This window comes from Anas acuta, chromosome 1 (genome assembly GCF_963932015.1).
Source record: "Anas acuta chromosome 1, bAnaAcu1.1, whole genome shotgun sequence".
NCBI classification, from domain to species: Eukaryota; Metazoa; Chordata; class Aves; order Anseriformes; family Anatidae; genus Anas; species Anas acuta.
The window spans coordinates 66,822,127-66,846,755 of NC_088979.1; the positions used below are offsets into that span (position 1 = coordinate 66,822,127).

The 24,629-nt window shown below is 42.5% G+C and overlaps 1 protein-coding gene across 5 annotated transcripts in view; it reads left to right on the forward strand.

The window, feature by feature from the left end:
* Window positions 1-24,629, forward strand: part of AFF3 (ALF transcription elongation factor 3) — a 335,479-nt gene that overhangs the window by 148,767 nt on the left and 162,083 nt on the right. The gene's annotated exons all lie outside the window — the stretch shown is intronic.

The window sequence follows — 24,629 nt, forward strand, 5'->3', positions numbered from 1 at the left end:
AAGGAATGTCAAAACCTCCCTATTATTCTCTGTGCATCCACAGCTTGGACAGCCACTACCCAAATATTTCAGATTGCTTATAAACTACAGGACTATAAATATTTGGTTTAGAGATTAGTAGTGCATTAAGACTGCTGTTTCTAAAGGCATTTCTCCATTCTCCATGAATATGTTAAATACAGCTTTTAATTCTTAAACTGGACAAAGAGTTTATCGAAGGGTGATTATGATGGATTACTTATGACTTCACTGGCAGAGCTTTTAGTTAGCTAACATTTACAAAGTAGGCTTTTGTAGGACTGAACTGCATATTCAACAAGCCTTAGCCCCAGTCCCTGTTGTTTTGTTACAAATTAGTAGCAGACAGTATAATTCATGAGAACTTTTCCCATTTTTCATGATGCACTGAGTATATGATGTGGTGTGAGGCTCATTCGCCCCTTTTTAATGCAGGACATTAAAAAAGAGCAGTGAAAGTAGCCAGTCTTCCTCTTTGTAAGTGTGAATTGTTCAAGTAAAAAAAATGGAGAAAAGACATAGTTCCTGCCACGAGTAGGAAAGTGGCTATATGAGAGGTCCTAGTCTCGTACAGTCTCATATGATGCAAAGTGCACCGTATGACTAGGGATTGTAAGGTACATCTTCAAGCTGGTGCTGTCTCTCTTCTTCAACTCTTGGGAACATTCCTCAAAAAATATTTTTATGAAGCTTCATGATAAAACATGCAGCATGTTCTTGGATGAATAGGACCCTTTTCTTCATGAGGATTTATTCACAAATTCTTTCACTTTGGTTAAAAACTGAATAAATCAACCCACTACAAGCAGTATTGCCAAGACGTCTTTTTCACTTCTGAACAGGTCATGGTGCTGGCTGCAATCTGGTCTCTTTCTGAAGAAGGCAGCTTAAGAACAAAAATACCCACCAGGGTGACTGGGTGAGGAGCTGGACAGAATAACTCTTCCTTCGAAGGACTGCTGAGCTGCTCTGCAGGGCACTTTTCCCAGTGTCCTCCAGAGCAACAAGCTTCTGGGTCCTCCAGCATCTTTTACCTTTACTATCTTCTTTCTGAGTTAACATTCTGAAAAGTCAGGTTCAGAATACCTTAAAGCACACCAAGTAATACACAGGGTTTTCAAACCTGGGAGTCTGGCTCCTCACAGAGCAGGAGGTAATAGGCAGTTTAAGCATACTTAGAGCTCAAAAGACACACTTCACATCAGTATCTCCCTATCTGCTGAGGCTTAACATGGCTAAAATGCAGAGTGCACCATTTTCATCCTCCAGCTCCTGTCCTCCCGTGATTATCAGTCATTTTGGATAACCTCTCCAATCTGCCCATCCTCCATGTCTGTAGCCTGGATATCTCTTTCTATTCTGAACTTCCCTTGCTATGATTTGTCTGAGACTAAGCATAAATCTTGCAGACTGCTACTCTGTGGCATTTCCAACTGAAGCTCTTTATTTACAAATGTATAGTTCTGGTCTAAATTCTCTCAACAAATGTAATGCTACCCATGTCCACTCACACTGCTGCATGGATCATTTTCCTAGCTTGATGTCATAGGATCATAGAATCATGGAACGGTTTGGGTTGGAAGAGACCTTAAAGATCACCCAGTTCCAACCCCCTGCCATGGGCAGGGACACCTCCCACCAGCCCAGGCTGCCCAAAGCCCCATCCAGCCTGGCCTTGAACACCTCCAGGGATGGGGCACCCACAGCTTCTCTGGGAAACCTGCTCCAGTGCCTCACCACCCTTATAGGAAAGGATTTTCTCCTTGTATCTAATCTAAACCTACCTTCTTTTAGTTCAAAGCCATTACCCCTTGTCCTACCACTACACTCCCTGACAAAGGGCTTTCCTGTAGGCCCCCTTTTGGTACTGGAAGGCTGCAGTGAGGTCTCCCCAGAGCCTTCTCTTCTCTAGGCTGAACAACCCCAACTCCCTCAGCCTGTTTTCCCCTCCAGCCCTCTGATCATCTCCATGGCCCCTCTTGTACTGAGGGCCTCAGAGCTGAATGCAGGGCTCCAGGTGGTGTCTCACAAGAGCAGAGTGGAGGAGCAGAATCATCTTCCTCTACCTGCTGCCACACTTCTTTTGATGCAGCCTAGGATACTGAGTGCACTCAGTCCCACTGTCCATGTCACCGACAAGGATGTTAAACAGTGCCAGTCCCACTACCAGCCCTGGAGGAACACTACTCATTACTGATCTCCACCTGGACATTGAGCCACTGACAGCAACTCTTTGAGTGCCATCATCCAGCCAATTCCTTACACACTGAGTGGTCCATCCATCAGATCCATGTGTCTCCAATTTAGAGACAAGGTTGTCATGCAAGACAGTGTCAAATGCTTTGCACAAGCCCAGGTAGATGATGTCATTTGCTCTTCTCTTATCCATTAGTACTGTAACTCCATCACAGAAAGCCAACAGTTTTGTCAGGCATATGTCTTGCCCATATCACATTTGTCTTTGCATCTCATCACTGTCATCTCCTTCTCTATCACATGCAGTAGAGCTATTTGTTTCCTCTTTTAAGGCCTCAAGTCTACCAATCAGTGCTGACATGTTAGCTACCACTTTAGCACACCCGTTAATGCCAGCTTCTGTCACCCAGCAGTGTGCTAAGTTTTGCATGAATTAATTTCTCCCATACTTCCCATCAGATCAGGGAAGAACCTTAAACACCTTCTCAGTTACCTCCGTGCCTACTTTCAGATCTCCTCTTAAGAGCTTCCCTTTTCACAGGGATGGTGGAAAATCAGTGGTGAGCTCAGGGGTATACCTCTGTTTCCCATGCTTGAACATTGCTGTCCCACATGTCCCTTGCACAGCCCAGTCAGGCCAGATATATCCACCTTGAAAAGTGAGCTTTCTGATTCAAGGGCTTGTATAATACAAAAACCATTCTTAGGTAATCTCAGAGTACAAATCAGTATCATCAGTGGTTGTTTCTGATAGTGCGAACAGCAACAGTAATAATATGCCATAGCTACTCACGTCATAAATTACTGGCATACAGACATTGCCAGATACTGTACTCCAGGCCCTCTTCTTGTGCTGAACAGATCCATCCACTTTTAACACAGATTTTCTGGTTTTCAGAAACAAGGAAAGTCATTTCCGTGTCTTTGTTGGAGGTGCTATTCACGTAATAAAGCTAAGGTTTACTTCTGCTAGGACAGAATGTAGGCAGGTCCCATAAAGGTGTCCAGAGGCAGAATGATGAAAATCCAAGGGAGCTGCAACCCTCCTTGTGTTTCCCTCAGAAAAGATGCCTCTTCACTGGCAAACTTAAATGTGTTTATTATAGGAAGGGCCACTTTCCCTTTCTTTTCTGGCTTTACAGAACATCAGCAAAAGGAATAAGATGCTTAAAAATGTATCTTTTTAAGGAACACCACTATAGCTGTCTCTTTGACAACACAGAACAGAAAGCATCAACCCTGCCTAGATACTGCATTCCCTGTGTGTCAGATCTTCCGAGGGATAGACACTTCCACAGCAAGCCCCAGGTCATACTGAAGGTCCCAGTGAAGATGAAGGGTGGTAGAAGGAGTAACTCACACCTACTCCAGCTGCTTTCCCGTGTTTCCTTTCCCTGGTGTGTGAGAGGAGGCCAGGGCTGGTTTATGCACAGACAAACCTCCCACAGGTTCCAGGGCATGGTCAGAGCTAACATCTACTTGGGCTTCCAAGTCAGTTTAGGAATAGCTTGAAAATCACCAAATCTAATCTTGCACTAACTGTGATGGGAATGTATAGTTTTTTGTGCTGTCTTGTGCAACGCAGGGTGCCACGACGCAAGTCTAGCCTTTTCTGGTGTGTTTTTACTGCATGTATCGGAGCTCTGTAGACTTTGTAAATCGAGAGATCATTCTGCACAAAACAGCGGCTTCCAAAGAAAGCCCCCAAGAACTGAGGCGCAGAACTGCTTCGAGTCCTGAAGGAGGTTGATTAACAAGACAGTAACCCTGTCGAGATTGGAGCTGTTGTAAGGACTCCCGCTGAGTTTATAATCACTGCAGGAATCCTGAACCTAATCTCACCCCGTGCACTAATTCAGAGCAACTTCTTCAAAGTGTAGTGACTCCTCTGTCCAGCTGCAGGCACGCACGTCAAGGATAGAGCGACTTCTAAGGAGAGACTTCGAAGTAAATAACTGCAGTAAGACCAAGTTGCAGATGTAATGTCAAACTGAGAGAGAAAGGATGCGTTACTTCACTGTAGCCATAAAAAGCAATTCCTTGGAAGCTTTTGCATTGTAGGTGGAGGACATGGTAGAAAACTTTGAAGCGGAAAATATGAGTTATACTACTCAAATATCCTTAATTCCACTGTGCCCTGAACATTTGCTGCCTGAACTGCTGAGACATCTCCAAAGCTGATCTATTCCCTGCCTCTGCTAGAACACAGGCTTGCTAAGTGAGATTCATAATTTTGGCTGATTTCTATTTGCTTTTATTAGTGTGTGAAACTGTATATTCTGTTATTACTGATGGGGTTTGGAGTAAATGTTTATTTTGCTGTATTACATGCAAAAAAAAAAAAAGGATTCTGTCTCTCCACTAAGTTAACTGTTGAAACCAATATCCGATACATTCAGATATACATTCAGAGTGTATTTGCAATGGATTTAAGGAGAAAGAGAACATGTTGGGCGTAGGTGATCCAGGGTTTGTAGGATAAGTGGTTTGAGATTGATCTTCCAGTCTTAGCTGTGATTTCCTAGAGCTGCGGTGGCTTTGTTGAAAAGAAACCCACATTCAGTCTGAGCTCTGGGCCTTGTGAATACCCTCTGTTTTTTTGGGTTGACGTGAGAGGTGTCATTAATTGGGGAGGGATGGATTTAGTGTGGAGTGCTTGGCCTGCAAACACCACTTGGCTGCAGGAGGCAGAGCCAGTGGGAAGCTGATGGAGCTTCCCAGAGCAACAGAGCACAAAGCAAGGACTGCAGGGAAACCAAACACAACCAGTCAACACAGAAGAAGCCACCTCCTTTGGGACAGTGAGGAGCAGTGGGGAGGCAGGATAAGATGTGGGATGGAGGACAGATACTTTTTTTTTCAGGAAAGAGAGAAAAATAAGCTAAGGAAGCAGTGCAAGTGCTGAGACTGCAGCTGCAAACATGCCAGAGAAGGATAACTGCTTGGTGCTTCAAGCCTCCTGTGCAAGGTCAAGTGCCTTCAGGTGCCCTTACAAATAGGCTGTGACTCCCCCTGGCCACAGGACAGCCACTTATGAAAATATGGCATGTTAAATGTGATGGCTGCAGTGAGTAATTTGCTTGAATTTCTCTACCTTGTAAAACTAGTCAGAGTATGTAAAACACAGGACTCCTTATTTGAGCAATGTAAAAAAAAAAAACTGAATGAAAACAGCATCTAATTCTGTATTTTTCCCTTTCCCCACTTGGGATCCCTTGGCTCATTAGCAGCCTTGCTAATTCTTTAGCAGAAAGCATTAAGGATCAACCCATCAAATATTCAGGGTTTTTTCAAACCTGAACAGCCATATGTGCCATGAGATCAGCTGCACTCCATCAGCTGATTGAATTAAAACAAGAGCAGAGGTAAATTAGAAACTGTCTGCACAAGACAAATCCTGTGAAAACATGAAATCCTACCAAACACACTGTCACTGTGAATAAGCATCACAGTCAGCGGAGCACATGTCAATACTTAGAGGGGAGAAAAATCAGTTTCTTAGGGGTAGGTTGTTAGTTCAACAACTGTGAACTGCTGCCTTGTAAATGTTAATGACTGTAAGATCCCACTGGCTTCAGTTAAGCTCCTGGTGGAGTCGGACATGTGAAGAATTACAGAACACAAATATGGTAATCAGCCCTGTATTTCTAACCTTGCTTTCCAACGCAGAGGGAAAAGCCCACAGGTGGAACAGGACCCACTTTGCCGCACTGCACGAGTACAGGCGTGCAGATCAAGAGCTACCCCTGTGCAAGCAGCGTGGTTTGTTGCAGTCTCACTGCTGGAGAAAGGCTGCTGGGCAGCTCTGGGAGGAAGGTGGGGAGGCCACCCTCAGCATGGCACCTTGATGGGGAAATGCAGATTGTTTTTTGTGTCTGAGCCCAGGAGGCTGCTGTAGGGAGAACCCAGCAACTTCAGGCAAAAGAGAGGCGGTGGGGGAGAGGGAAGGTATGAAAACCTAGAAGAAGCCCCGATTTGCTGACACTACCTTTCTTGTTCTGTCTCATAGAGTACAGAAGTACTCCAAAGTGATAGAATTGCATTAAAAATGTATCAGAGGCATAAAATATCATTCATTTTCACTGTAATCTTTCAGAAGAACTTTCACAACACTGCTTTGCTTTCAGTATCCTAAATTTCAGAGCAATTCAAGCACAATTTTGGCAGAAGTATACCATTAATTGCATTTCTTCAATATCATTCTTTTTGTATTTCTTGCTCAAGCAAATGAAAAATCATACTGAAGAGTGTTTAGAAAATGTGCCATTTCAATGAGGGCACTAAAACTCAGAAACATTAAGCCACAGTTAACCCATCTAATTCAACCTCCAAGAACGTTGTTCTTTTTATCACACCATGACATCCAGCTCTTTTGTTCAATACCTTTTCTACAGCAATTTACCTAGGTCAGCTTTCCTCCAGCCTGCCAGCCTGGGTACCTCTGGTGGTGTGGATGACAGCACTGTGGAGCTTCATCGAAATCTCTGCCTGGAGCTCATCCAGCTTCTCAGTGAGAATCTGCAGTCCTACCATACCTTGTGCTGCTGTAGCAAAATTAGCAACCATAGCAGGGCTAGGTGAAGATATTTTGGCTTTGTCCACGTAAGCGGCAGTGACTACAGAGCAGGCATACCTTTGTACTCCGTCATCCCTCTGACTCATCAAACCTTGGCAGCTTTCCGGGTGCACCATCTGTACGTGGCGCCGTGGCCTTTCTCTGCCTGTCCTCTACTGGCAGCGTCTCTTTATTACCTCTTTCTCCATCCAAAAGGCTGTGGGGAGACTCCTCACTTTTCACAGCTTTTGTTCCTTGGAGGTGGCCCCAGACTGGCTTTCTCAGATCATCGGAGTCTCTCTCCAGGAGATCCGCTAGTCATCATCAGCCTGTCTGACCAGAAATTGCTTCTGGTTTGGGCACCATGCATGGCACATCCTCTTTTTTGCCCACATTGTGGCTTTCATTTGTCAATAACCATTCGCAGCCCATTTGTCAAACCCAGGCATGTCTCTTCCCTGGCCCTGAGCATATAAAATGGCTCTACAATACAATAGTAACAGTGATAATGTCAGCCAACTGTTAATTAGTTGTACGTCAGCAGACCCCCTGAATTGCCACACTTGCATTTTTGCGGTGTTCACTGTCATTGCTGAAACCAACGTGTCAAAGCAGTCTGAGGTTTGTAGTACATGGCATTATGCATAGTTTGTTGTGTGCTATGCATTTAAACCTTGAACTTAATGAATCTCGGTGTCAATGAAAAATATCACTTTAAAAAGGCAAAAACTATAAATAGTTTAGTGGAAATAGGAGATCAAGCTAGCAACCCTTATGGTGGGAATAAGACTTACAATAAATGCCACTCAAAGGTAACCTCTGCTTCAGTCTCCTGGGTCCTGATGGGACATGGAGGCCCTTTCCTGTGACATTAGCCATTCACGCAGTGGGGCACTGACAGTTTCGTGCACAGCAAAATATGACCTGTTTTGCATGGAATGGAGTGGTGCAGAGGAAAGAGACACATATTCTTTTTAGAGCATAAGTATCTGATGTGTGATGGATTTGTATTAGGAAGAGGCAGGCCATTATAAAAGAGATGGTGAAACACTACCATGCTAATGTGGTGGAATTAATTTTCCAAATTGCTGTTTTGTAGTGAGTGTGTACACCCTGTTATTTGACAAGGAGAGAGAGAATCCAGAACGAATTATCCAGCCTCTCTGCAATACAAAAATAATACAGTAAAATACTTTCTAATTTTTTCCTCTGTTTAGAGTGTTCCACAAAGCTGGAAAAGAGGCACAATCACCATCTTGTTCCAATACAGATAAATGATTCCTTGTTATTAATGGCAAAGGGCCAGATAGATCCTCATTTTGTCTCTCCCTGCCGCAGCTCCTCTGAGGCCAACAGAATTATGCATATTAATACCAGAAAGGATCTGCACTATCAGTCCTAATGAAAGAAGAATAAAATTTGGGTAATCGCAGATATTCACACTGCTATGAGCCTGAGGTTTGGTGCCTTCAACTGTCAGCTTTAGAAAACAACCTACTTTCTACTCCCATTGCTAAGGTTCACTTAAAATGAAGTGATACCACAAAGGCAGGGTGACTTGAGATGGGAGCATCCTCCAGTATGCTGAGAGGAACCATCCTCCAGAGGCTTTCTTATTCGATGTATATTCTCCCATATAAAATTTCTGAATTAATTGAAAAGTAATCTATTTTCTTCCTGGATTAAACTGGGCATTATGCAAGCTGGATCATCAGAGCAATGCAGCAAGATTCTGTTATGTCGTGTACTTTCCACCCAGTCTAATGTTCCTGTTTTCCTCATCACATTGCCAGTTATGGCCGTAGAGTAGGGGAAGGACAGACAGAGGTCTTCCTGTAGCGTGTGCATGTTCTGGGATGTACGCTGTGGTTGTGGCTGCAGAGCTACACAGTCACTGCCCTACTGTCCCCCACGTGTAAGGATGCAGTCCTGCAGACCTACTGATGGCCCCATACTAATATGCATCTCTGAAAACCTGTATTAGCTTGGCTTCTGGATTTCAGTGGTTGTTCTTACACGTGTGCTTTGGCCATGTGCCTTTTCCTGTCTCCTGTGCTAATATTTTCGGTAGACATGCTCTTATATCTAAGAAATTGCTGTGTGGTGCCTGATTTTCCACAACTGAAGACGATCGGTGGGAGCACTCCTACCACTCTGTCCCATTTTGGTCTGACCCAGGAAGTGTGAGCTGTCTGTTTATGTCTCAGAGAGGTAATTTCCCTCATTTGGGAGCCGAGACAAATATTATCTTGTTAATGTTGTTTAATCATATTTAGGAGCAACACATGAGCTAAAAGTTAGCTTCACTTGGCAGAAAGACCAATTAAGGAAATTATGGGAGAAAAGAGGAGCCTGCTAAAAGGAAATTAAATCACTTTCAAGAATATTCCATTGCAATGTCTATACTAATAAATAAAATGGACTAATAACCATTCTCTTGCCCTGAGGCCAATCAGCATAGCATGGCTCATGTCCAAGGAACTAAACTCTCTTACAGCCACAAAGCAGAGCAGTTTCACCCAAGCAGCCTGTGCAGAATGGCTCCCGGGCATGCATGGATTTTATCTGCATGAGCTGGCCCAGGTCACAACTTATTGGTGTCAATAATTTAATAATATGGACGATTGTGAATCAATGTTCAGGTATGTGGCCCCGTGGTGTGTTAGGATAGGTGTGGTCCAGCTTTTCCATGCAATGTGCTAGGCTTCCTTCCATCTTGTACAGAAACTCAAAGACCCTGGAGAATAAATACAGTGCTAGCCATGCTGCAAAACTTATGATTGGAAATCTTAAACAGTTTTAATTCCATATATTTTGGCGTCTTTTTTCTTATGTAGTTTGTTACGCTTGGGACATAGTTAGTTGCTCATTTTGTTGTTGTTTGGTGTGGTTTTTTTTTGTTTTTTTTTGGTTGGGTGGTTGGTTGGGTTGGTTAGTTGGGTTGGGTTGGGTTTGGGTTGTTGTTTGTTTGCTTTGCAAAATTGTGAGCGACGAAGCTGGTGAGGGGCCTGGAGAACAAGTCCTATGAGGAGCGGCTGAAGGAGCTGGGCTTGTTCAGCCTGGAGAAGAGGAGGCTCAGGGGTGACCTTATTGCTCTTTACAGATACCTTAAAGGAGGCTGTAACGAGGTGGGGGTTGGCCTGTTCTCCCACGTGCCTGGTGACAGGACGAGGGGGAATGGGCTTAAGTTGCGCCAGGGGAGTTTTAGGTTAGATGTTAGGAAGAACTTCTTTACTGAAAGGGTTGTTAGACTCTGGAACGGGCTGTCCAGGGAGGTGGTGGAGTCACCATCCCTGGAAGTCTTTAAAAGACGTTTAGATGTAGAGCTCAGGGATATGGTTTAGTGGGGACTGTTAGTGTTAGGTCAGAGGTTGGACTCGATGATCCTGAGGTCTCTTCCAACCTAAAAATTCTGTGATTCTGTGATTCTGTGATTCTGTGATTCTGTGAAGTAAAACACAATTTTGAAGGAAAGAGAAGAATGTACAGTCATTGGTCTACATGATTCAAAATGCTCAAAGTCCATAGAATATTTTGGGAGGGACTGACTGAATACCAATCAAGTTTTGACCAACCGAAATGCCGTAGCATCTGTCCTTTATGGTTAGTGCTAAATGCTGTTTTCTGTGCACGGTGCATTGTGTCATTCTCAGGGTTACTGTGGGTTTACTAGATCATGGAGTAGATTGCTGTCAGGTGTGCTTCAGAACTGAAATACTTGGAAAAGACCCAATTATTTAATGTAGCAATTATTGATATCGCCCTAAATAACGATGTTCTGGACTCAGTTCTTCAGACTGTAACATCGTACAGTTTATAATGAAGATGGTGATAAACCATCACACTTCTGACAGTTTCCGAAAGCTTAATTTTTGCCAACAGAATTAATTTAATTAAAAGTAGATGTCCCTTGCAATAATATTGACTACACTTAAAGACACAAAGACATAAAAGGGCTTACATATAAACTTCAGTTAAAAAAACATGCAATTTTATATAGAAATTGCAGACCTGTCACTTTACTCTTGGGGAAAAGAAGTTATTCAGAACAATAACAATAACTTGGTGGGAGAGAAAGTGGGCTTCATGCAGTAAAAAAGTTTCTTTCCAGCTGTGTGGGTTTTCCACAGGCTTTTTCTTATGAACCTTATCAAGTTATTTGTTATTTACTCATGAATGCTGAACAAATATCGAGCAAATACAAGACATTATTAATTTCCCTAGCATTGCACGTACGCATATGTAATGGTTCATTATAACCCTGAGTTTTCAACATATTTCAGTGTAAACGAGAAGAGCCAATTAAAAAAATTGTAGACCCTGATCCAACCTTTGTTGATTTCAGATCCTGATGTTGAATTGAGCACCAAAAGAGAAAATTATGCCTATTAAATCGAGTAAACATTTTCTTCATTTATCTGGGTGGCTTTTTTCTGTCAGTGAAAACTATTTTTTTTGCTAAAAATGCCAACCCTTAGAAACTTAATGAGTATTAATGAAAAGCTGGAATAATTTAGCATGGACAAAAAGAGGGTAATTTTCCTTAGACGTTTCGTTAGTATGAACTGAATCCTAAAAGGCCTATTCTCCTTGTGGTTTGTCAGAATAATTCTCATTATAGTCAATAGGAACCAGGTATATACGCATCAATAGCAGAAAAGACTGCTAAATATAGTTGCTGCCGTGGCAGCTAGTTCTCTCTCTCGTTCGTCAGATGCGGAAGCTGAAAGCTGCAGCATCCTCACAGCACAAGAAAGATGAGGCCTGAAGAGTTTTATTTTTTTTTTCCTGGGAAAAAGAGGTATGAGCTCAATTTCCAGGCTCTTTAGACCTTTCCTGAGTGGATGAAGAGTCTGCAGCCTGCTGTGTTTGGGCCAACGTGTGGTCAAGCTTCCCTGAGCCAGAACAGGCTACCAATATTAGTCATATATGTCATGTTTTCCGGCATATGTGGCCACCATTGCAGACAGACATGCAGGTTCTGCAGTTGTTCCAAAATAATTTATTTTTTTTTACTTTTTTTTTTTTTTTTTTACCCTTTAGCCAGAGATGCAGTGTACATCTCTAGGGAAAGCAATAAAAGATCTGCACAATTTGCCTTGCCTAAATTTCCCCATCATTTTTTTTCTGTCACTCCTCAGCTGTCTTGCTTCTCTACATGACATTTCCACCCTATCTTCCAAGCTCAGACTGGCTTTCCCTCTCCCCTCCCTCCTGGGCAGCAGCGTCTTTCATCCTCCTTGGTGTCTCCCCGCTCAGAGAGCTGCCCCTAGGCAGTCTCCTCCTAAACAAGCTGCCTTTGTCTTCTAGGCCCCTGGGGTCTCACAGGAGTCACTTAGGCTCTGTGATTTTTTAAAGACTCAGGATTAGTATCTGATATCTTTTTTCTCTTGTCTGGGATTTTCTGCTGTCCAAATCTAGACCCCCATGGAGGGGTAGGGAAAAAAAAAAAAAAAAAAAAAAAAAAAAAAACCTTAACCTTTTGTTTTCCTTGGTTAAGATCTATACAGGTGCTGATAGCTATTGACCTTTTCATGGGCAGACATTAACTTCTTTTCCTTGTCTTCATAGCACATGGAATATAAAGCATTACAGAGTAAAAAACAGCCATAAGGAGTTCATAAATTATACATAGGCAGATTCCCCAAATCATCATGCGGTCCCTTCTGCAAAAGATGCTCTGTATCAGTTATTGCTTTAGTTGTTTATGTACCTTTCTATATCTTCTCTTTTAAACTTTCATGGATTCACAGATCCTTCTTCCTTCCTTCCTTCCTTCCTTCCTTCCTTCCTTCCTTCCTTCCTTCCTTCCTTCCTTCCTTCCTTCCTTCCTTCCTTCCTTCCTTCCTTCCTTCCTTCCTTCCTTCCTTCCTTCCTTCCTTCCTTCCTTCCTTCCTTTTTTCTTTCTTTCTTTTTCTTTCTTTCTTTTTCTTTCTTTCTTTTTCTTTCTTTCTTTCTTTCTTTCTTTCTTTCTTTCTCTCTCTCTCTCTCTCTCTCTCTCCCTCTCTCTCTCCCCCCTCTCTTTTTTTATTTTTAATATTTTTTTTGGTACTTTCAGTGAGCTCTGATTTAAAACAATTCAACAGGAATCTGCATTCTTATGTCCCTTTTTCCCTGTAAAAAACATGCAGATTGGATTGACAGGTGGAAGAAGTTCTCAGCTAAAACACAGACTTGCAGTCTTTGCTTTCAGTGTCCCATTTCTTGAACCTATGACACTGGGGAAGGACCAAGCCAGACTGCCTGTGCTTTAGGCACTCTCATGTAGCCCCTGGCACTGTTTCTGATTGCAGCAGCTTTGCAGACACACAAGACTGTGAGCCGAGCTTGAGAATGTCCCTTCTCACACACTTCACTTGGCAAAAGCTAATTCAAAAGTCATATGGCACTGAAAAAGCCATGCCAGCTAAATAATGTATGCAAGTACTGGCGAGCTCAACATACACTGAAGTGGGCTGGTCCATGATGCATTTTTTTCTGTCTATTCAAGTGCCAAAAGATCCTTTATTTGGCCAAGAGCCATAGGAATGGTTATCATTGCAGAGCACATCCTAGAAATCATGGAGAATTTGGGGCCAGTAAGAGGTATCTAAGTATGGTGAAACCATAATTATATGTCCCTTTATCATGTGCATGTCCTCAACTTTTCCACAAAAGATACAGCTATTACTTAATTTTTAAGGATAAGTGTTATCCTAGGCATGAGTTTTTCTATACTAATGATAAAATCAGGTCTTACAAGTAAAAACTTAGGTGTCTTTAAAAAAAAAAAAAAAAACAAGGTAAGGATTTTAAAGCATTGTTACCTATGCAAATGCATTTTTATGGAGCTCATATCCCAGAATAAAAGCACTTTAAGAATCCTACAACTAAAAGTGTGTTAACATATATGGAAACTGAGCATTCTGCAAGGCAAGGATAATAGCAATTAGATGCTGAAGCCAGTAGAGGTAAAGGAGGGAATGTAGCTGGTCATACAGCCTTTCATCCTAGCCATTCCTCTCTGTCTCACGTCTGCTCTGTGGCTGTTAGGAACCTAACCCAGAGTTCAGCGTGCAGGCAGCCAGCTTGAGCGCCCCTTGCAAAACAGACACAGAAGGGGCCAGTGAAATCTTTATTGACAGCCAAACTCTTTGCATTAGCTCTGAGCAGAAAGGATGCATGAACCTCCTGGAAGATCTAAAATGTGAAATGTTTTATAAGGATCTGCAGAATGAAATATATTTTTCAACAAAATGCCACTGGTCCATCTAAACTGGTGCTGGCTAAGGGGTACTTCTAACCTCACGTGTCTGTGTCCTACCTGTATAGCCCTGCATGCATCAACACATGCAAGTATCCAGCACCACAGTTTCAGCTCAAAACAAAACAAACAAACAAACAAACAAACAAAACTACCTGGATTCATGAATTGAAAAGAGTCACAATATAGTTCAGCTGGGTCTCAGATCTGGAAGGTGGGAGGACAAGGAGTGTGGAGAGTGCTGCATAGCACTACAGGGATTTTGGACTAAGCCAGACATAAACCAATATGTTCCAGAGCTACCAAATGTTTAAGTTATTTATCCTTAAATAGAGATAAGGTGTGAGAAAATCTATAAAATGCACAACCGCATTTCTCTGTGAAATTACAGAGTTTCTTCTGTTTGGAATAATGATTGTAAATTCCTCAGTATCACGGAGACTATTTAAGGTCACATCTACCAAAGCATATTTGAAGAAAGTTCAGACCTTTTGCGTCTGCCACTTACATTCTGATTATCTGTCTGGAGGCAAAGCTCCTCATTTTGGCGTGTAATGAATAAAATGCACAAGTGGAAGGAATCAAGATAATGAATTTGCAGGATAATTTTACTAATTATCTTGTTGCTGATCATAGAACCAAGCCGCTGCAAGTCAGTCCTTCCACAGTTATTAATATGCAATGCCTTAAGCTGTTCTTGTAACATTTATTACTCATCTCACTGGCTCTACACTAGTTGATAGATTTCTATTAAATTTCTAAAAGTGAAGTCACTAGCAAGTTCCTCATTTTAAATGTAACACAGTAAATTATACAGATTCACCAAAATGTACAGTAAATTAGAGCATTTAAAATAAGATGTTTTCTACTGCATTTGTGTTAGGTGATGAGATGAAATTTATCTTGCCTTGTTGTAGTTATTTGTTGATAGGTATCTAACCTGCATTATGAATTTAATCTCCCTGTGTCATGGGAGAGAGGCTGGGACAAATTGTCCTCTGGAGATGCCTCTCTCCCCATTGATTACAGAGGGATTCCAGTCAGTTGACAGAAATGGGCCATGAACTTTTTTATGACTAAAGCAATGAGAGATGAAAGCTTGTTGTTGAGGAGTGATAAATAGGAAACTTTTCGACAAGAAAAAATAGGAATAAGTAATAGTACAATGAGATAATGATTGCCCCCCAAACAGTTTGGTTGGCACTGTTTAGAAGAAGATAACTGGAGAATGCAGCCCAGGAGTCCATAATGATCATCTGCCTTTGGAAACAGCTCAAGAACACGAGTAAGCGTATATCAGGACAAGCCACTGATATCCCAACTGCAGCAACGTGACGGACAAGCTTGGGAGTCATGGCAGGATGCTCAGTGCAGCTTTAGGATAAAGGAACAAATATGAACAGAGATGACTGAAGATGAAAAAAAAATCATGTTAAAATACATGCAACAAAGACAAAAGCAAACACAGCACTGAGAAAGTGACCGGTGGGATTTTACTTTTCTCTTCTACACCTCAAATGACCAGAAGGAGCTCACCATTAGGACAGCCTCCTTGCTGCCCAGAGCAGGTCAGAGCTGTCTCCCTGGTTTCACTGACCAGAAATTTGAAAATCTGTGTGCTGCCTTTGTCACTGTGCCCTCCTCACACCCCCTCCAGACCTGGGAAAGCAGCATAGCAGACCCTGTCCCTGTACCCTCATTTCTGTTTCATCCTAACCAGGTTCTGCAGCTACCTTGTCTCTACCTTGTTCAGTATTTGGTTCACTGCCCAAGTGATGTAGAACGTTGCAAAGCATATACAGTTTTTGCTTAGAAAAAAATAAAAATCATCCCAAAATATCCATTCAGACTATTCCTGCAGCAAGCTAAAATACCATAAAGTTTTTGATAACTAAATCCATTTGGTGTTTTATCTCTTCCTTCAAATCATTTCCCTTAATATTACACAAAACTACAGCACAATAAAAAACAATAATGGTCAGGTACTTGGCTTAATAAAAGAGTCTTTTGAACTGCTATTGTAACATAGAAAAGAGGTCAGCCATTTCAGCATAGATCTTAAAGTTAGCTGGATATATTTGTAATATTAACAGAAAAATCAAAGCTGCTTCTCTGCCAACCATGCTGCAAATAAGGATGCTGCAAATAAGGACTTTAGAAGCCCCAGAGGATCATGCTTTAATAAGTTAGTCATCTAAAAGCACTGTTGCAGACAACCAGAGGGTACAAAATAACCCAGACCAGAAATGATCTGACTGCAGAGAGAAATTGGAAGGCAACAGGTTCTCTCTAGACAACTGGATAAAAACCTAGATGGTTTTGAAAAATAAGCATTTATCATGCTGCCTTTTTAGTTGCTGTTTCATGGTTTGGTTGTGCTTTTCTCTCCCACAGAAGTTCATCAGAAGCATTAAAAGCAGAAATCAAGTGCTATTTTCAAGTTTTGTTTTTGTTGTTGTACAAAATTGAGAGCATACTGTGCTATAAATAAAAGCTTGTAAGTAAATTCCCAGCATATTAAAACCTGCCTAACAGGAGATTAAGATGGTCTGAAGTCACTGACTCAGATCATAAACAGTGCGCTGTTAGCTGAAATGATTAATCACTTTGGTACAAAAGAAAAGAGGAAATTTGTTAAAAAATAAGCAGGGGGCACGATGCTAACTCCGGGGGCAAGCTGATTGGCTGTTTAATAATGTATAACGAAGTGTGTGCCAGATCAAAAGCAAATCACATGCAGCTGGCAGAAAATGAAATGGCATTAGGCAAAGTATTTGTCTAGCTATGAGGCTATTTAGGAAACTACTGTATATTAATGTAATGTCTATTAAAGCTTTTCAAATTAATTTTTGCTGATAGGGACCCATAAATAAAACATGATATATGCATTTTGTGTAGGTGCATGCACACATGTATATGTGTTATCTATTGTAAATACTGCAAACATTCAGTTATATCTTTGCACAATTATTAACAGCTATTCAGGTTAATTAATTTTTCTTGAAATTCTTATTTTAATCGTTACAGTGTGGGGAAGTGTGCTGAATAATTGTTACTTGGTTTTGTTACAACAATATTTTTGCTGTGACAGACTTTGACAAAAATCTGTGGTAGAGGGAAGAAAACAGAGGTGCACTGCTGTAACACCCCTGCTCCTCACAGGTCACGTTGCCACCTTTAACATCTGAAAATGAAAGAGCTGTCTGCTTTGCTTCTGGTGGCATTTGAATGAGTCAAGTTAGCAGCAAGCATGGGAAGCCAAGGGGCGATGCTCACACATCATGCTTTTCCATCATCATTCAGCTTTTAAGACACTGGTATGCTCATCCGTGGCTGAGTCTCAGCTTGTGGAGCAGTCCGGAGGCACATCTGGTGCAACATGGACCTACTTTTAATCTAGCAGAAGTCTGGAATACAATGCCTGGCCTGAAGTCCCAAGGCTGTCCCTCTCCAGCCCCATGGTCCAGCCATTAGGTTGGACATGTAACCTGTTGTGACTTCTGGGCTCGCAGCCTGAGTTTTCCACCTAACCAGAGGCCCAGCTTCAAGAGGAGGGAGTGGGCAATGTTCTTTATCAAAACTTAGTGTAGTCTGAAGGTCTCCTGAGGAGCAGGAGCCACCTCAGGCTGACAAGTGCCTGCGAGTCCCTGCTTCTGGGCCAGGTACTATTTAGATTCTTGCTTCACCGCCTTAGCTCCAGCTGTAGGCCTGGATCTAATCACTGAGCTGCTTCCCAGCCTCCTACGGAAGTCAGAGACTTTTCTATCTTCACAAACCTTTCTGTAGCTCTCCTTTCCTTGCATCGGGTCATCAATCACATGAATAGGGCAGCCCTACATGTCATACCTAATGGGTACGATACTCATCTAGGGGACAGAGCAGCTCGAGGTGAGCCCTAGCACTGCGCAGGACGTCACTGAGTTCATGGTGCCAAGGAGGAGAAACTGAGAAGGCTTAAAAGCACGTCAGCCTTTTGGACAACCCATTCATAGAATCATGGAATTGTTTAGGTTGGAAAGGATGCTTAAAACGATCAAGTCCAACCATTGGCAAAGCCAGCACAGAGGGAAGGACCCAAAAGCAAACTCCTGGGTGGGCACTGAGCCTGACCTGAGCAGTGGAGCACCAAGCGGCCTCTCTGCACCCCACACTCATTGCACTAAATATTTCAAGGGATGTCCGCTAAATATTTCAAGGGATGTGCTGCTCGGTGTCATTACATAACAAGCGACACCGCTCTGCCGTCACGCTGCCCTATTCTTGTCACTTCACAGCGGAGGCAATCAGCTGATGCAAGGCGGCACGCGTTTGGAAAAACAGAGCTCATGCAGATTGGCAGTTCTGTGCATTTCTGGAATTATAAACAACAGTTAGTTTCTGTCACCGCTTACTGAAAACACGGCACAGCTACCGAAATAAGTGAGCACTTAAGGGAAACCCAGACCTTTTATATCTGCCACTTATTTCCTGATTATCTTCCTGGAGGTCAGGCCCTTCATTTTGACACTTAATGAATAAAATGCCCACGTTGCAGGAAATGGGATAATGAATTGTGAAAAGACATAATCAGCAATGACTAAATAATTAAGGGAATTGAAATGTAGAGTCATGTGGGAATGTATTAATAATAACATGATTTTTCCATATGCTAAAAAATTCTGCCTGTTTTTAGAAAATCAGTCATCACACACGCTCTGTGGCAAAAAAAAAAAAAAAAAAAAGTTAATGTAGACTAATAGGAACTGTAATTAGATGTTCTGCTTTTAAACAGCTGAATAAAAGATGAAATCATATAGAAAGTATATTTAGATACAAGCCAGAAAGTAAACTGATTATTATTCATAGTGCTGTTAATAGGAGCTGTAATTTATGCATCTAGTGGGAATCATGTTAGGCAATTAGGAAAGGGAGTCACACTTGACTTCCCTTTATGCATTTACATATTTATATATTTTTCTATATCTTGCCGATGTCTCCATCTTCCCAGTTACCTTTAATCCAAATAACTGCCTAGAATAATACCTTTTACAGTGAAATTCTCTGTTGGAGTTCAAAGTTGGCCTTCGCTTAGATTAAAGGAAATTGCACAAACTCCTCTTTGATCATCTTTGTCCCCTGACATTGGACTTTCACCGGTCCCTGGTACTACATGAAGAATGGCACTTTTTAATTTCTCGCAGCACTTCACCTTCAAAGGCCAGCGGCGGAGATGATGGTGGCAGTCGCGCTGGGCTCTGCCCCCTTCTGCTGCCCTCTGCCTGGCTCACCCTCAGCCCACTGACTCAGAACCCAGGTGCAAGTGCTGAGTCCCTGTGGTCTGCCCCTATCAAAACCTGGAATCCCATAACCTACCAACCCCCAGCACTAAAATCCCAATGATACGAATTTCAGTTCCAGTTGGAGCATTGTTTTTGTGGAATATCTGGCCCTTCATATATATTTAATACATTCAGCCCTTCAAAGCCAGGATGATTTATGCTTATTTTGTGCAACAACACGGTTATTGTTTTCATCCAAAGGTATCCTCGTGTCTAATCCCATGTTAATGCAGTCTCTCTGTGATCCAATAAAATATGGGTCAGCCCAAGAGGGTAGCATCGCCAGCTATGTTTGAACAGATGGGTGGACTGAGGTACAGAGAGCTGTCGTGGTTTGCTCAAGGTAAAAAAGCAAGTCAGTGGCAGAGCGAAGATTAAAATTCAAAGCATGAGATCAACGAAGGATTAAGTGCCGTGTTCATCTGCTTCATTTCCAGACGTATATAACGTGTACCTCTGATAACCTGCAGGTATCTCCGTGTAGAAATATTCATGGCTCTCACCAAGCAGAGGCAGGGACACTCTCCAGGATCAAGGACAGGATCCTTGGGGACCTCACTGAGGGGTGGACTTGGTTTTTCTGGCCTCTTCTTGTTTCTGTCTTTGCTAAGGCTGTTCTTACGACCACTTTGCTGGTGGGTGCTGTGCCTCCTAGGATTGCACCAGTGCATCCTCAGGGTGCGGGATGCTTTTCCCCCCTCACCTTCTCCCCCGCTACCCCTCCTCGAGACAAGGACCTGGTGTCCTGGCACGGCCGCCTGGCTGCAGGGCTCGTGTTTTGGCTGCCGACCATCTTCCGTAATTGGGCTGGCGAGTGCTGCCCTCCTGCTGCTGGGGGCCGGGGCTGTCGGTGCCAGCTGCTCCCCCCACTGCAGATGGCCCTGCTGACACCCGGCCACCCGCCCACCGACGGTCCCCTCCTGCCGTCTGTCCTGCCACCCTCCTCGCCTACCCCATTTGAGAGCTGGGAAGCAGGGTGAGCTCCTGCAGCAATGCTAGTTAAGCTACAAGGCAGAGAAAAAAGCAGTTAAAAGGAGCAAATGCAATCCCATGCATTCCGATACTGCCATTTTTTATCTGTTTGTGTTTTTAATTCGCCCCCCTTTAGCATCCACGGTGCGTTTCCCTCCCTGGCCATCCTGGGCGTTGCACGGGTCTGGCTCATTACGTTTGCTCTCGGCAGCCGTGCAATGCCTTGGGATGGATTCTGCAAGGCTTAAAATAGAAACATTCCTGCCTGCTATTGCTGATGTATCATTGGGTAATCATTAAATAAATTCAGTGTTTTACTGCATTAACAAAAACACATGATTGTTTAACAGAGTATATTACAGAAGATGGAGGCTTTAATGGTCTCTATGGATTTTTAGTTTGTAAGAGTACATTATGAAGCTGTCTTGGTAGGGTGCTGTTTTCATATGTGAAAGAAGTTACTGGCGTTATACATCATTTTTATATCTTGTTGCTAGGCAACATATCATAGTGCAGTTATTGCAAAGGTGTCTGCTTCCTCGTTAAAAATCTTCATGTTGCTCCTTAATTCTGCAAAATTAGCTCCGTTATTGATCCTATCCCGCTTCCTCAGATATCTATTGATTGAGGTTTCATCTGTTAGGTTTGGGAGAAATAGAACAGCTTTCTATTAACCGAATTTCGGGCTGAAACCTAAAGCATATGCATTAGTGCTAATCTGTAGTTTCCCTGTTCATCACAATTTGTTTTCATGCGGGGAGCTGTGTGTTTCCATTCACTTGGGATTCCAAATCAGAGAAGTAATTTAAGTGGCGCTGTATTTATGGTCTATGACAGCTAGGCTTAAATAAACAGCAGCGACAAAAGCAGGAGCTACACTGGGTGTTCTGGGAAAGGTCTAAAATCTGCCTTTAAAACCCATTTTCTTTCTTTCTCTGAAATAATCCACAGTTCCTGCTTCAGCACTCTTCTGTTGCGAGCTCCTGTTACATTGAAATTTCCAATCTAGGGGCAGTTTTGCCTCAGCTTAGGTCAGGCTGTGTAGGATTTGGGGCTTTACAGGACCTAGCCAACTTCATCACCTCAGTTCATTCGCATCTGGAGAAGGCAAACCTATTTCAGAGAGGCGCGTTTGGCAATAGCAGGTGGTATCGCTCCCAAGTATCTTCTGCACAACAAAACATGATTTTTTTTCCTTTTTTTTTTTTTTTTTTCTTTCCAAGTGCCAGTATTTATTCTCTTCATTACCACTGCTCCCGAGCTTCCCCGAGTTGGAGAGCTGTGTGCCAGGGCCATATGTGCTCCCCAGAGGCAGGGGTGGCTCTGGCACATGTCCCCTGATGCCTCCGCAGGCTCACGTGGAACAAGGGCACATGGTGGGGGTGCCAGCACCAGGCTCTGCTCCGGCACTGGGGGGACTGGGGGCTTCTGCAGACCTCCGTGTGCAGCAAATGGCTCTTTATTATCCTCATCCCTCATGCCTTTGTTACCAGCATATTGTAATTGCTTTCATTAACCAGGCTTAATGCAGCGGTGGTTGGTGTAGCTACTGTTCATTTTGGGGCAAATGGTACTGTTGTAATATCAGGTTTTAATTAAGCCATTCTGGATAAAAGCTGGCATGCTAAAAGCTTCTAAAAATGCTGTTCCTTGGTACACACCCACGCAACAACAACCAGTAAATCAATGGGGTTTATCTAGCCTCTCCCTTGGAAGATGTAATATGGCACGTGCTATTGGGGCAGCTATTTCTAAAGGCATGTGATCCAGAGGAGGCGTGGGGGGAGGAATGAAAGAAACATGAAATAAGTTCATTCTGTTATTTTTTAAGCTACAAAAGAGTTAAAAATAGATATAAGACTTTGTTACGCTCTAACGTGTTGTTTGTTTGTTTGTTTGTTCAGAGATGTGCTAGTAATTAATTTATAATGGGACTAATTAGTTCTAAGGAATCTTAATAGATAGAGCTGTAAGTGAAAGAAAAAGAAATTGCAAAGGCCAAAATGTTTAACTTCACAGTCAATCAATGTACTTTCTTAAAAACTGTCTGCAAGTATTTTTGGCTGTGTTTTAAAACTGATGGTGACATGTTCACTCTTGAATTTCACCCCTGGAGCACCCTGGGCTCTCCCTGAATAGCAGCACAGCTCCATTCACACCTGACCTGTTCCCCTGTAACTAGCAAGGGAAGAGACAGGGTGGCCTCACACCAGTCTTCCCTTTCTTCTCATCACACAATGTGCCTTTAACATTTGGGCCTTGGGATCATACAACACCTTTATCTCTGTTATTGGCACTACCATTGTTTTCCCACTAACAATTCCTCTGCTCCACACCACTGGGCTATGACATGGAAAGAAGAGTTTTGGTACATCTGAGAAGTCTGACCAGAGTATCTCTAAATCTTTTTCATTTGATTGCTTGTGTTGGAAAATCTTTTTCTTCCTCGGGATGCTCAAGAAGAGATAATCTCTGTCTGACCCTGATAGTAGTGAGTGATGAATATCCAGCCTGACCAGCTTGGGCTAATTCCTTTTCCCACATCTCTGATGTCTCTGAGGCAACATTGTTAAAATGGATGCAACTCACTGTAGTGACAGAAGAGTTGCCAGAAGAAAGGAACAGCCTTACATTTCAAAGAAGAATGGATTTGGGGAAAACAGTTTCTCTTTCATTGTCTGCTTATCCATAAAGTTATATTTTATTTGTGAAGTTTTGCCAGTTGATCCCTTGTTACCTGCTTTGGCCTCTATAAAAACCCCTGCAAAGGTGATTGCATGGCCAGTGAAGTCAGTAGTATGCCTAACTGGATGGGAAATTTCCACTGTAGGTAGATGAGTTGGCTCAGTTAATCACACATTGTTTCTCCATGCAAAAGAGAAGTCTCTCTTAACCCACATTCGGTTTAAAGAATTAAACAAGAGAATTTACCCAGGTCCTGGGGAAAAAGGTTGGCTTTTTTTCCATTTTGTCAAGGAGACACGTCTTTCAAGATGATACCTATTTCAGGCTGCCACACACTGACATGGTCTGTACAACTCCTTATCACATCATCTCAGCTTTTCATAGGTCTACAGGGATTTCTGGATGAAAAAACCTCCATGACCAGGAAGAGCCATATTACCAACTTCTATTTGCTATGCACTTCACTAAAAAAACCTGGATGTTTTACTCCATAAAATTCTCTGCTTCCCCACTGCCTCTCAGGATGCCCATAATTCTTAGAAAACTCAAGTAGTAGGCTGGATCTGGGTAATTTTGTTTCTCCAGTGTGATGGATCTGCCAGCCCTGTCTGTTGCCTTTCTGTGAATCTTAGTCTCCCAGAACCAGAGCCAAATTTCACACCTGGTGCCAGCCAGAACCTGATAGTCTGACATTTTTTGGACAACACTTTTCAAAACATCTTAGTGCCAAGTGCAGAAACCTCTACAAAGCTAAATGCAAGAAGTGTATGGACTGGATTGCTTCCCAGCAGCTCACTCTCTGATCAGCTCAGTCAGAGCACATCTATCAGCTCTGTTGTTGGATCCCAACAGCAGGGTCACATCCACTCATGTCACGATGGTTTTGGCCTTGTCACTTTCATTGCAGTTAGATCAGCTTGGAGGGAAGAAGAAAGAAGAAAAAAAAGAAAAAAAAAAAGAAGAAGAAGAAGAAAAAAGAAACACTGAGCCAATTTGCAGCTTCAGCCATGGGACCATTTGCTGGCATCTGTTTTCCTGTATTGTCAAACATAACATCTCTTGGCCCTTGCTGGTCTGGCCCCTAACTTAATTATAATCTCTTGGATAGGATATAGTAGTGTATGATGCTTCTGATCAGCCCACTTGTCAAATGCACTGTGGTATTTCTAGGAAAAATAAAGAAAAGTCGCAAATATGCCTGGTAGAAGTTGGGCTACCAAAATACGTCAATACAATCTTATTGAGATTAACACTGTTTAGCTAATTGTCGTGGTTTAACCCATCCGGCAGCTAAACACCACACAGCCGTTCGCTCACCCTCCCCCCTCCCTCTCTGGGACGGGGGAGAGAAATGGAAAGTGAAGCCCATGAGTTGAGATAAAGACAGTTTAATAAGACAGGAAAATAATAAAAATAAAAATAAAAATAAAAATAAAAATAAAAATAAAAATAAAAATAAAAATAAAAATAAAAATAAAAATAAAAATAAAAATAAAAATAAAAATAAGAATAATACAATGATGATAATAGTACTACTAATAATGATATGTACAAACAAGTGATGCACAATGCAATTGCTCACCACCCGCTGACCAATGCCCAGCCTAACCCTGAGCAGCCCGGCCCCCCTCCCCTGGCTAGC